Raw genomic sequence first — 14,479 nt, forward strand, 5'->3', positions numbered from 1 at the left:
TAAATCATACCTAAGTATTCTTCGAATTGATATTAGTGAATATTTTTATACGAACATTTTACGACAAATCAAAAAGTAAAAATCTCATAACTAGGCCAAAAACGCATTAATTTCAATTCGGAAAGCGCTTCATTTTTAGCAGCTTAATAAAACTGCATACTCCATTCAAAATGTGAATTTTTGTCCAATTTTTGCAATTTTTAATGATGTAACCCCTTTCCTTTTTTTTTACAAAAATGGGAAATTTCTGGAAATTTTTTTTTTCGTCCGGAGATGGCTTAAAAGATTCGCCTGTTGATGCTGATCAAGAATATATATGATTTATGGGGTCGGAAATGACTCCTTCACTTTCATTTAAGCTTCTGACTAAAATTATAAGCCCCGAAAGTGCATAAAAATGCAATATGTAAAATCGCACAATATGTTCGATATCGTATATACCATTTGTTTACATCGTATATCGAAATTTTCATCTCGTTATACATCTCAAATTATCCCTAAATGTTAATTCCCTTTGACAGTTTTATAACTAATTTAACAAAACTTGTAGTGACAAAGTTTTGGAGAATTTTCTAGCCACGAACTGTACTCTAGACATAGTTCCAGTACTGACCCCAAAAGAAATTTCGATATCATGCATTTTTGAAGTGCACTTGAGCTGCTCGTTGCTCGTGCGAAAAGTTAAGCCCAAACTTTTGACACTTTCCTTACCGCCTGTGCTGCTTCGGCAGAGCTTTTCTCTCAGAGGGGAGTTTTTCCTGGGGAAAACTACTGGGTTTGGGGAGAACGTGACAAAGTCCCAGAAAGTGCGACAAACCGCAGAAGAGTCGCGGGAGATAGTGTGTGTGGGTGCCCATAAGTATGCTTTAATTTATGATATTCCCAGGAAAATTGTATTTCCCAGCTTTGATTTCATAGCAATTTAAAAGTGCTGCCAATAATAATGCAATTTTCTATTTAAAGATGCAGCAAACACGATATTATTTATATAAATATCTTAAGGAGAACCACAATCAGTAAAGAAAAGCTGCTGCTGTCGTTGGGGTGAACAAAATAAATATGAAAAACGCACATGGCAACGCAAATTCCCAGGCTTAGAGCAGTCCAAGAGAAAAAAATGGTTGCCCAGGAAAAAGAAAACGCCGTAGAAGAGGCAGACAAAAGCAAGAAAAACTTGCTTGGCAGCAGCAGGAGGAGGGAAAAAATATAGCAGGAAAAAATAAAAATAAAAGCCAGCACACGAGCCAAACAACAGCTGGGACAGGCGGACGGGAGGGAAAATAAAAAGGAAAATCCTTAGCGCACAATGCGGGCCACATTGAGGACGACTGGCACACACCAACCCACCAACCCAGCCACCCACCCATCACCCACAGACCACCCCCCTCCCACAACCCCACTAACACCACCACACTCTTCCCAAGGGGCAAAAAAATGGCAAAAACGCAACGAACCAAAAATCCACACGGGGCAAACCCAACAGCAACTGCTGTCTGCTACTTGTACACTTGAAGAAAAAAATTATAAAATAATTTAAGAACTTGAAAGAGATTGTGACAACTCTTACAATAGTTGTATTAAATAATGAAGGTATTTAGAGAGGAATTTTAAGCCTAAGAAATTAATTTTATTATATTTTTTTTATGGAAATGTTTCTTTAGATAACCTATTGTACAAAACCATGATATATATATAAATAAAAATATATATTATACAGAAAAACAATAAATATCAATACTTTTAACCATTAAAATTATAAACAGTAAATTAAGAATTTACGTTTAGGTACTCAAAGTCTTTAAAATATTAAAATTACTTCATATTCCAACCTGTTTCTCTTTGTGCATTACTGCTGCTGTGCTCGACAGTAACGAAATGAATGAAAAACTGCTCTACCTATATACATCTTTATATATATACACACATACATATATATCACACAAAAACACGCACACAATCACCGAGCGAAAAGCTATATAAATGCGAGAAAAGTGCGCGCCAAAAAATGGGCAGCCAGCGGGAAAAGCGAAGGACGAAAGGCAAAGGGGAAACGGCGGGCGCCATCTGGCGACAGCTAAAGCAAACACAGAGAAAGGGAGAGGGGAATAGAGAGAAGAGAAAGAGAGAGAGAGAAAATGCTGTAGAATTGCGCAAAAATAAAAATAAAAATAAAGCTTAAAAGAGACAGAGAGAGAGAGAGAGCGAAAAAAAAAGTCTGGGTCTGAGTTGGGTTTTGGGTTTGTTGGTTTCGGTTTTCAGTTGGAATTTTTTTCATATATTTTGTTTCTGTGGGAGGAGCAGGAGGAGGAAGTAACGAGCGAAAACGCCATGATGACGTTGTTGCGTCTGCCTCAATTTACTCAGTATACACAGGCACATACATAAATTGGCATATACATATATACATATGTATATATATATACATGTACAGTTAAGAGCCAGACCAGACCGAGGGCCACCCCCAAAAAGCCACCCGAATTCAGGCGTCGTTCGTCGTCGTCGTCGGTCGTCGCTCGCCTTTCGGCGGTCTGTCGTTTTCGCCATCGACCTAAAAATCAGTTTAGCCCACTGTCTGTGTGTGCCCGTCTGTGTCTGCCCTCTGTCTCTATGTATGGGTGAGCTGCTGTGAATAAGTGTGTGTGTGTGCGTGGGGTGTGTCTGTGTGAACAACTGCAAAAAGGAGTGTCTGAAAGTAACGACTATAGCAGAAGCAGCACCCGCAGCAGCAGCAGCAGGAGGAAAAAATATGTGTAGCATACATTTTGGGGCATTATATAGCCAGCGAATATTCCATTTGGCATGCTTTCTTTCTTTCTGTTTTTTTTTTTTTCGCGTGGGTCTATATATTTTCACTTGTATATATAGTATATATATAGAGAGAGAGCGAGCCCCACCCGCTCTTCACGCTTTAAGGCAAACTTTAAAATGCAGCAGACAGAAGCCATAGAGAAAGAAGCTGGGAAATGTTTAAGTTGAACAGCTTGCCGGCTAAGTGTGTTAGCTAAGAAAATGTGTTGCCTACTTTTTTGGTGTTCAAAAACAGGAATAAAGAAGTCCTGGGGGATAATTCACATAAATAAACTGGAAAATATTGAAGGGAAAATCAGAGTTATGTGAAAGGAAGCCAGGTTAGCATAAATGGGTATTAATACATTTATATAAGCAGCAGGAAATGGAATTTCCAGGACCAAGAATGAGTATCAATGATCAATGTCAGCCTCCTGCTGACAACAGCAATTTAGTAATTTTTATGGGAACTACAACTTTTTTTTATAGAGAATCTCATAGATATTTTCATTATTTTCAATATTTAAGCAAAACTTCCTTCATTTTAAAACCAGAATTTGTTTATAAATACATCAAGTTTAATACCAATCTCTTTATAGCTCTTTAAACCTCCTTATGACTCCTTATATTTCCCTCCCACCAGCAGCACCAGATACTTGAAGTTATGGCTTCTGCTTAGCATAATATTTTCTCTAGCAAAATAGGTTATATCCATATTCATATATATATATAAAGATGGGGAAAAACTCCCGGGAAATGCAGACAGCAAAAAGAAGTGGAGCAGCATAAAAACGGTGGTAAAGAGGACGTGACATGGGCGGAGTTAAAAGCAAAAAGGAAAACTGGGATGCATGCAATGTGGGTGCATGTCAAGAGCTCATGACACTGACTGACCGCAAAATCCCCAGCTCCCGCTCGCTGTCCGCCGCAGACATGTCAGACATCCAGGCGGCCAATTCATTACGACTCCTCACCTCAGTGAGTAGGACTCCTTCCCACCTCATCCTCCTCCTCCTTCTCCTGTTAACCCCATCTTACCGAAACCCCCCTTCCTGAATGAGCCTCTGATCGATGGCTCTTCTGTGGTCACGCGACCGTCGCTTCATCGCTTGGTCGACCTACATTCAATTTGCTGGCGACCGCAAAACGCGTCCGACAGTTGACGATTATAACCCAAGCCCCATAATGATGATGCCGGAGATGATGATGATGATGATGATGATGCAGATGATGGAGATGATGCAGATGCAGATGGATGGATGGATGGGCTGTGATGTGCAGGACTTATATAGAGCGAGAGAGAGGGAGATTCCCCATTCAATGGCAGACAACGGCGGAGGCGGAAATATGATTTGTAGTGTGGGAGGAGAGGCAGTTTCTGCCTTGGGTTTTTGGGTCGGAAAATGCAACGAGGATTGTAGTTGTGGGTGGGGATTTGGTGGCCAGTGAGCTTAGCTTGGAACTGCTTAGTGGGTCTGCCTAGTTAGTAGTTGCTAGTTGACGGGTCTCGTGATGCCTGGACAGTCGATTTAAGCCTGTGATTTGGCGAAGCCTAAAGGGAAAGATCCTTTATTGGTCAGAAATTGGTAGTAAAAGCTCTTTAAAGATAAGTTTCCAAGTAGTTATCATTAAAGTAATTTGCTTATCATTTCAAGAGCAAAAAAATGCTTAAAATTAAGAAATATTAAGTATACGCAGTGGTTTCGGTGCCATCTATAAAATGTTATTTCTTAGTAAGCTTATGATTTTGTTAAGACAATGCTCAAATCGCATTTAAAATATGATTTTTGTAAGGATATTTAATGATTAATATATATTAATATTAAGTATACGCAATGTTGATCATAATACAACATCAAATCAAGTATACGCCATGTATTCAGTTCATAACTTGGCCAAAAATGCATTAATTTCAATTCGGAAAACTGTCCTATGCTAGTTTTTATTAGGTTTATAAATCTGCATACTCAATTTACCATTTCAGAATATTTCAAATTTTATCAATTTTTGACAATTTTAATGATGTAACCCCTTATAAAATTTTCAAAATTTTGGAAAAATTAAATTTCTCCGGGACATAGCTAGATCGATTCGGCTTTTAATGCTGATCAAGAATATATATGATTTATAGGGTCGGAAATGACTCGTTTAAAAATTACAAGCCACTGACTGAAATGATAATACCCTGCAAAATCATACTCTATAATCTACAAAACTACATTAGTTTGCCTTACTAAAACGCATTTTCATTTGGATTTTCCTCTTTTCTAAGAAAGTAAACCACAGGAAAAAACAGTAGCATTTGAAAAACCCCAAAAGAAAGCTTATACATATTTGCCAGAGATCCTTCTGTTCTCCTTTTTGCCTTTGCGGTTCCTTTTGTTGTTAAATGTATGGGAGAGTATATATGCATAATGCATCCGCCGCAATATTGTAAAGCGAAAATCAAACTGTAACTGAGCCTGCAGCACATATATATATCTTTGTAAATATATATAGAGTACCGAGTACAGTTTGCTGGTTACAATTTTGGTTTTGTGCACAAGTCCCTTCTTCTCTTCGGTCTGCCGTGTGACCTGAATCCTGGTTTTACCCATTCCTGGCACACATTTACACCCTCTCTCTCCCTTCCTGTTGTCCTGTGTTTCTTTTGCCAGCAAAGAGTTGAAGGTCGTTTTGTTTGAAATGAGAAATGAGATGAGAAGCCCGCAACCAGCAACCAGCAACCAGCAACCGGCAGCCGGCAACCAGGAAAACCCAGCAAGCCAGCAACTGAAACTAACAGAGTCCTTTTCTCAGTTTCTCCTCCTCTGCAGTGCTCCTCCTCCTCCATTTCTCACACATTCTCTGTTGGCCGCCGCCAGCACTTTGTGCACCACTTTGGCCAACCACACACACACACACACACACACGTGGCACACACCCATATGGCACACTCACTGGCGAGTGTGTGCCTCACATTCCATACAAATGGAGAGCCCAGCAGACTCTTGACGAGGCTCTGCCATAATGGAGCAATGCGAAATGGGGGAATAATACTAATACAGTCGGTACTCACTAAGTTATGGGATAAATAAATAGAAATAAATATAATAATATATATATTTAAGATAGAAATAAATACTAAATGCTAAACTGGAGAATTCTGAGTCCATCATTTCCTAACTTTATTCCTAAATGTTGCCTTATAAAATAATTTTATTTAACAAACTATAATCCAACTTTACATTTCAGGCTTTGAAATAAATCTCCTTAAGAATTCCCTTAATTTTCTCACACATCTTGATCAATATTCAAACTTTTGGCTAACCGGAAAAACCTTTTTTAAAGGACCTTACTGTACACAAATAGTAACACAAGTCCGGAGTGTATAAAAAGGACTCGAATGCGTGTGTGTTGTGTGTGTTTGTGAGTGTCCCTCGACTATTTACAATGGAATTGCATTTTCTTTTGTTAGTCAACCACTTGCCAGCTGTGTGTGTGTGAAGGAAAAATAAGGAAAATGCTAACAACAACACCAAACCGAATCTGAAAAGTCCCATCTACATTTTATTTCATCGTCGTCGTCGTTGTCTCCCTGGGCATTTCCCTATCACTTTTAATCTTTATTATCGATGACATAGCAATAGCAACAACAATACAGCGATGGCTGTCAGCCATTTTCCCTCCGCTTTTCCTTTTGCTGTTTATTATATTTTGTATTTATTTTTTTTTGCCATTTCAAAATGGCGAATGTCTCCTAGTTGCCTTTTTCCTTTTCCCTCCTCCTGCGAACCCCGCCCCCATTTGCACAACATTTTCGCAACTTTATGTTGTTGTCCAGCTTTACTCCCATTTTCCCGCCGGCCTTTCCCTTGGATTTTCCCAGCAACGCCCGCCTGCTGTTTGCACGGCTCGCTGGTCGCGTAATTCAAGCGGAAAGCGTCGTCATAAAAGCCAAGTGGGAAATAAAATAGAAAAAAGAAAATCAGTGAAGAAAGTTCCCCCATAACCGAAGTATAAAATATGCTAGCCAGGAGAGTTATTAGTAGATTATAGAACAAGTTTTTATACTAAATGGTAATGAAAGCAATTTAAAATTTGCAGAACTAGAGTTTAAAATTTGTTTTTTAAACCTAAGATGAAAAAAATATCTGTCTTCTGATTTTACAAATTCATACAAGTATTTTAAATAGCATAAATAGTCTAGCAGAGATATTTTTAGTACTAAATATCCCACTTAAATTATACCAAAACAAATACAATTCTAATTTTAAGTAAATAATCAAACCTATGGGACCCTCTGTAAAGGGTATTCCTTATTGATGGGGCCAGAAAAAAAGGGAAATAAAAACAGAATGGTCCGAGGAGTCCGACACAACAAGGAAGAGAAGAAGAACAAGCAGCAGCAGCGCCAGAACCTATTTTCCCAATGTGTCCTTCGTCCTATTGTATAACCAACAATGTCTGCCACACCCCTGGTGCCAGCCATTGCTTCCCCCCTTCCCTCCTATCCCTCCTCTATCGCTGCTGCTTTCCCTGCCATTGCTTTTCCGCCGCCAGTTTTCCTTTTTTCCTTTTTTCCCAGCCTTCCCCATTCCCATTTATATATTACCAACTGCGTCGCGTCTGAAATTTTCATTTATTTTTTATGCTCGTTCGCTCTCTCCCTCTCTGTCTCTGTCTCTGTCTCGCTCTTTTGGCCGACATAATTTGCTAACTGAAATGGAAAACATTTTCGACAGGCCAAAGGGGCGGGGTACGGGGCGGAAAAGGACGCGGCAGACACGCGCACCAATACAGGCAAAAGTCAAACGAGCGCGCACACAGACACAGACGGCGGCAAAGCCGGAGACACAAAGGAGGAGGAAAGCAGACGGGGGGAAAATTGGGGCGGCAGACGGAACAAGCAGAAAGCAGAAAGCAGAAAGCAGAGAGAGAGAGAGAGGGAAAGAGAGAGGGAAAGAGAGACGGGAAAAAGGATGTGTCGCCAGGCGAAGAATTCGAGGAGCTGGAAAGCAGAGTCCTGAAGGCCCATTGTCCCCATTGTCCTGCTTTTTGCTGGCAATGCTTATCGATGGCAAAAGGGACGATGTCACACAGTTATGAACTTTGTCCCTTTTCTTTTTCCACGCCCGAAACTAAGTTCTGCTCGTTGTCCTCCATCGTCCTGCCATTAGAGAGTCCTGCCTGTGTGTCCTTTGTGTCCTCCGCGTGTCTGTCCTTCACAAACATGTCATAAAGCGCGTGTGGCAAACAACGAGAAATAGAAATAGTAATGACTGAAAGTCAGTTGAAAAGTCTACCGGCGTCTGTGGGGAATGGAAAATTTTCATTTCCCTTAGCTAACTGTGACTTTCCATAACATTTTATGACAAAACAGTATGTTTCAGAGGTTTAATTTAATGAAATCAAGTTGAAGTAATACCTTAATAATATTCATTTCAACATTTTATTCACTCTTTCATTGAGAACAGTTTTCATCTACATTTCTAACCCATTCTTCCTGCCTCACTGTATATCCTTTTAACCGTTTTTTTTTCGTGTATTTCGGAAAACCTTTCCCCATTTGCCATTGCCTACTTTTTTGGGGGATTAAATGGAAACTTTGCCAAGGCTGACCGTATTTTCCTTTGCCTAATGGATCCTTTCATTCTTTCCTTCTTACCCATTGACCCCAAAAAAAAAATTCACAGCGAAAACAATAGAGGCAAAAATTTATTTTTCTCTTGATTTTTGCACGTTCCAAAAAATATTTCGCTTGGAAATTAACATCAAGTCGCTAACTGTTTGGTGGAATGATGAAAAACAAATGTTATAAAACGGCTAATGAAATGCTAAGTGGAAAAGCACTAAGGCACACGTGCTAGGAGGAAGGCTAATCCCATCGATCAGCTAAAAATATGATTTGTGTCAAGAGATAAAGCGAGTTAAATCGTAGAAATTCGAACGAGGCTCTTGAGCAAGGCTTAAAAACAAAAAATTAGAAGGGGAATATGTTAGGGAATATAACTATATTTGAAAGGGGAAAATATCCTTGACATGAAAGGGGTATATAGAATATCATTTAACATAAAGTAATAAAAAGCCTAATCTACCACTATTTTATACATTTAAAATACTGCTTATAGAGATCTTTAATCTTTATATATATTTATATTTTCCTCTCTCTGTTTTCTTGCTTCCTTCCTTTTTAATATTTCATCTTTACAACTTCCATTGAATCATTATTGAAGCAACGCTGCCCCATTGATCATTGATCAGAATGGAAAGCCATAACTTGGACAGGCAACTTCCATGGCCATGGGGGCCACACACAAACACACAATAGCTAGGGGCTTTGGAAGCCAATAAAACCAAGAACGAAGAACCAAGAACCGAGAGCCCAGAACCAGCAACAGTTACATCGACCCAAAGGAAGTCGAGGTCTTTTCAGTCTTGTGTAGTTTTCAGTTGTCGGCACAAGGTTTTCACTCGTCGTCGTCGTTGTCGTCGTCAGGTGATGAATGGTAATGAAAATGTTGCTCTGTCAGTTGTTGCTTCCATTGTTGTTGGTCGAGAGCTGTGCGCCGCTGTGTCTGAGGCAGAAGTCGAGAGCCCCAGCCTCAATAAAAACTAATGCACAGCGCAGCATAGTCTCAGTTGTAGCCGATAATCATCTGATGTTGCTGCTAAAGCTGCTGCTGCCGCTGCTGCGGTTGTTGCGGTTGCGGCCATGGTTGCAGTTTTGTTACTGACTTTGGCTTTGCTTTGGCTTAGCTTGGCCCACTTGTTGGCAACCACCAACGAACAGCGACCAACTAGCAACTAGCAACTGGCAACTGGCAACTGGCAACTAGCAACATCCAACTACCAACAGCCAAAAGACGGACAGGCAAAAAACCACCGTCGTCGTCGTCGTCGTCATCAAGTGTGGTAGCAGAAAAACATAAAATTTTATGCATTCGTATTTCTTGTGAAGCGCGGCAGTCAGCAATACGCCCCAAAGCCAAACAACACCCACCCGCAGTCCCTCGCCAAGATGCTCTCTAAGGCACTGGGAAAAAATACGACAGACTTATGGGTTTAAGCAAGATATCTTAGAAATAGTAAAAATAACATGATCAAGAATTAATGAGAATATTTTAATCCCTTGCAGGGAATTATAATTACAGACAGGAGCTTGTAACTCAGTGAAGGGGTCATTTCCGACCCTATACATCTTATATATAAATTCTTGATCAGCATCAACAGCCGAATATTTCTAGCTATATCCGGCTAAACAGAATTTTTTCAGAAATTTCCCATTTTTTGAAAAAAAAAAAAAAAAAAAGGAAGGGGTTAAAATTTACAAAAATCGGCCAAAAATTCACATTTTAAATGGAGTTGGCAGTTTTATTCAGCTGCTAAAAATTAACATACGACCGCTTTCCGAATTTAAATTAATGCTGTTTTGGCTCAGCTAAGAGGTTTTTACTTTTTGATTTGTCGTAAAATATTCATTTGATAAATATAGTTAATATCCATTAAAAAATGGTATTTCACCTACAGTCAGAAGCTTAAAGAAAGTGAAGGGGTCATTTCCGACCCTATAAAAAATATATATTCTTGATCAGCATTAAAAGCCGAATCGATCTAGCCATGTCCCGGAGAAATTTAATTTTTTCAAAAATTTGAAAATTTTTTTTCATTAAAATTGTAAAAAATTGATAAAATTTTAAATATTTTAAAATGTTAAATGGAGTATGCAGATTTATAAACCTAATAAAAACTAGCACAGAAAAGGTTTCCGAATTGAAATTAATCCATATTTGACCATGTTATGAACTGAATACATGGCGTATACTTGATTTAATGTTGTATTATGATCTACATTGCGTATACGTAATATTAATATATATTAATAATTAAATATCCTTGCAAAAATCATACTTTAAATACGATTTGAGCATTGCCTTAACAAAATCATGAACTTACCAAGAAATAACTCTCCATAAATGGCACAGACAACACTGCGTATACCTAATATTTCTTAATTTTAAGCAAAGTTATGATCAAATTCTGATTCGATCATACAATACAATTCAATTGCAAACTACAACAGTGTATACAACTTCGGTTTCCCGAAGGTAGATTCCTTTCTTGTTACATATTTAATACCCCTAAAAGAAAATCATAAATTCATATTTAAAAAAAATGAGATTGAACAAAAAACAAAAGTATCATAAGATAATTTCAAGTGTAACAAACAATTGTCGGTTTTCTCTAACGTTTTGTTATTGCCGCTGCCGCGGCTGCCTGCTCGTTGCTGTTCGCTGGCTCGTTTTGATTAATCTGACATTGTAATGCAAAAAAGCATTTGGCAACTTGGCGGCGGAAGGCGAGAAGCAGAAACAAGTTATTACCGCAAAGGCAGAAAGACCCAACTGCACCAGGCTCGTGTTCAACCCAGTTAAAAGGCCAAACTTGACCTGGCCATGGAACGGATTTAGATGTATCCCCAAAGTTGCAGCAGCAGCAGCAGCAGCAGTGGCAACACCAGCTGCCCAACAAGAATTATGGCCTAAAAAGGCCAAAGGAGGGGGCGGTAGCAATAGTGCTGATTCGTAGCATAATTTCTCTTTTCTTTTCTTGCAATTTTTTGTTTTCTTTCTCTCTTTAGCGAGACGCCCACGTTTCTGGCACGAGGCAAGAAATAAAATTGCGGAAATGATTCCAACAAATTGATAGGAAGGAAGGCTTTCTGAAAGGGTAAATAGGAGCGTTGCAGCAGCGGCTTTATTGGGTAATTGCAGCAGGCGCAAAATGCTTCTGGTAAGGCATAAGAAAATCAGGGGAAATTTTAAGGAAATCGGCTTAAAAAGAGCCTTTAACTATTTTCATAAAAGAACTGAAAAGTCGCTGGACCAGTTGGAAATATAATTCACATAAAATGCACTCTTTGAAAATATAATATAAAATACAAAATCAATAGAATAAATGGAAAACGTTTTCGAAATGACATGAAAAACGTTTAAAATGTTGGAATTGATTATATTTAAAGCACGATTGAAATATATTATTATTATAATATATATATCTCAAGGAAACCCTTATCTATAAATGATTATTCATACTTAAAAAAATTACAAGCATTCTGTAGATGATTTTCAAGATTATTTACTGAGACGGCATAGCCCCTGATTACCTCAAATATTCTAGAAATTCATATACAGATCGAATTGATGTTATAGTATATATTTATATACTTAAAATCGTAGAAAATATAAAAATTCAAATCACATTCTAGATTCACTTCAAGGCAGTCAGTCATCACTCTAACAAATGTTTAGAAATCGTAAATTCCTCATGATTTGGATCCTGTTTATGGGTCTTTGGGGTTTATTGAATCCTGTTCGGGCAGCGGTTCCTTGTAGTAAATATCCAGGACCTGGATGTGTTTTCTTGGACTACAGAGCGATTAAGAGACAACAAAATGTCAATGCCACCGACTTTCTTTGCAAGCAAATGCCAAATGGGCAATGTTAACATTAAAATAAAATAAAACAAAATAAGTAATGAATAAAATGCAATTAAAAAACACAATAAACTGCGATTTTTACTGATTTAGAATTGGGATATCCCATAAAGATGTAAGAGTATTACTATTTTAAGCTGCGTATTTAAATAAAATACGGCTCGAATTGATTTTACAGTTTTGTTTTATATTTAGAAACGTTGTAAATAAATCAATTTATTTCCGATTTTTAACTCAGTGTAAATTTGTCAGTCAACTGTTTCGAAAATGTTTCAAAATCGGAAATTAATCATCATTTGGATCCTGTTTGTGTGTCTCTCAGGCTTATTTAAGCCCTCTCAGGCTGACTTAGAAAAAAAACTTCGCACTTGTTGGCAAATCTTATTGTTTAAAAAATGTCCAAAAGGAAAATAGCAACATGTAAAATATTTGCACTAAATAAATATTTAAGAGTAATAAAATAAGCAAAAGTACAACCACCTAAAGTCCTGCAAAGATGACATATTTGCTTAAGAATGGGAGAACCTAAAAAAGAATATAATTGTACAAATATTTAAAGGGTTTTCTTGATTCTCACAAAACAAATATACATATATATATATATATACATTTACATATATATATGTATAATATACGAATAGAATTGATTTTACAGGCTTGGTTGATATTTATAAACGTCGTAAATGAATAAATTCTATTCAGATTCTCAACTCAGTTCAAAGCCGTCAGTCATATATTTCAAAAATGTTTCGAAATTGGAAATTGATCATCATTTGTATCCTGGTTTTGGGAATTTTCGGATTACTTGAACTGACCCAGACTGCGTCAGCTGCTATACCTCGTTTCTGCTGGAAAAAATTTTGGTTTCGAAAATGTGGACCCAAAAAAAATGGAGATCCAATAGACATTTTTGATAACTAAATATTTACAAAGGGCAATAAAATTGACAAAATTACAAACACTTAAAGAGGTGTAAAGATATTTGTTAAAGAAGGGATGTTTTCATGTATTAAAATTAGATTTTTTGGTTCTCACTTAATAAAATAATACGGATCAAATTGATTTCACAGTTTAGGTGGAAAATTTTAAACGTTAAACATTTATAAATTCAATTCAGACTCAAAATTCAGTTCAAAGCCGACGGTCAACAGTTTGAAAAATGTTTACGAATCGGAAATTGATCATCATTTGGATCCTGTTTGTGGGACTTTTGTGTTTATTTGAACTTCCACCGACTGAGTCATTGCCTGTACCTCGCTTGTGCTGGAAAAACTTATTTCTTAAAAAATGTGGCAAAAAAACAACAGTAGATTATGTAAAGATTTTTGAACAATAAATATTTATGGCGGACAAATTGGGAGAGACCAAAATAAAAAACAATTAAAATCCTGCAAAGAAATGAGTTTCAAAAGGGAAGATCGAAAGCAAACTATATATTATATACGAATCGAATTGATTTTGCAGGTTTTGATTTGAATTTTAATACGTTGCAGCTGTATAAATTCAATTCAGTTCAAAGCCGTCAGTCATATGTATAAAAAAATGCTTAAAAATCTTAAAACAATCATCATTTGGATACTGTTTGTGGATCTTTTGGGTTTATTACAAGCCTCCCAGTCGCGGGCCACTTTTGTAAATCGCTGGTGCTGGAAAAACTTGGTGTTTAAGAGATGTGATCCAAAAAATGGCTAAAATACAAGCACTTAAAGTGTGGAAAATATATTTGCTTAAGGTGGCGGCTTTAATTTCCTTTTTTTTCTTCTCGTTTTTGCAAATAAACCCAGACCAGCCACGCCCAAGCCACCGACAAGGAGAAGGAGAGGGGAGGCTGAGAGAAAATGGGTGTAAGGTGGTGTGTGTTGGGGGTGTGTGTGTGTGTGTGTGAGGAAAGGACGACATAAACTTGGAATGTTGAATGTGCCTCAAACTTTTGCTGACATGACTGTCACTAATGCCAAACACGCGCCACAGTTTAAGACACAGACACACACACACACACATACACTGGCAGACGCACAACAAACACGCACACCCACACAACCATGCCCTTATACATATACAAATATATATATGTGTGTATATATGTATATATAGAGTGGAAAATGTACAAGTATGGCCTGTGTACAGTGGCAGACATAACGAGCCATACATTTGGCACAGAAAGGCACACAGCACACTCACACACACACAACACACAAAACTGTGTCGCACTCACAG

At 37.8% G+C, this 14,479-nt stretch overlaps 1 protein-coding gene and 1 long non-coding RNA gene across 3 annotated transcripts in view; one reads left to right on the forward strand and one right to left on the reverse strand.

Annotated features, from left to right (window-relative positions):
• The window catches only part of LOC147643988 (uncharacterized), a 64,156-nt gene extending 51,822 nt beyond the window's left edge, over positions 1–12,334 (forward strand). The window contains exon 3 of the long non-coding RNA XR_015271184.1: positions 964–12,334. This is a non-coding gene — a long non-coding RNA (uncharacterized LOC147643988). The remainder of the gene's footprint in view (positions 1–963) is intronic.
• Snoo (Sno oncogene) overlaps positions 1–14,479 on the reverse strand; it is a 117,368-nt gene that overhangs the window by 50,892 nt on the left and 51,997 nt on the right. The window lies entirely within an intron of this gene.

The sequence above is a fragment of the Drosophila serrata genome, unplaced genomic scaffold (assembly GCF_035046125.1).
Source record: "Drosophila serrata isolate PLE 108 unplaced genomic scaffold, ASM3504612v1 contig_240, whole genome shotgun sequence".
Taxonomy (NCBI): Eukaryota; Metazoa; Arthropoda; class Insecta; order Diptera; family Drosophilidae; genus Drosophila; species Drosophila serrata.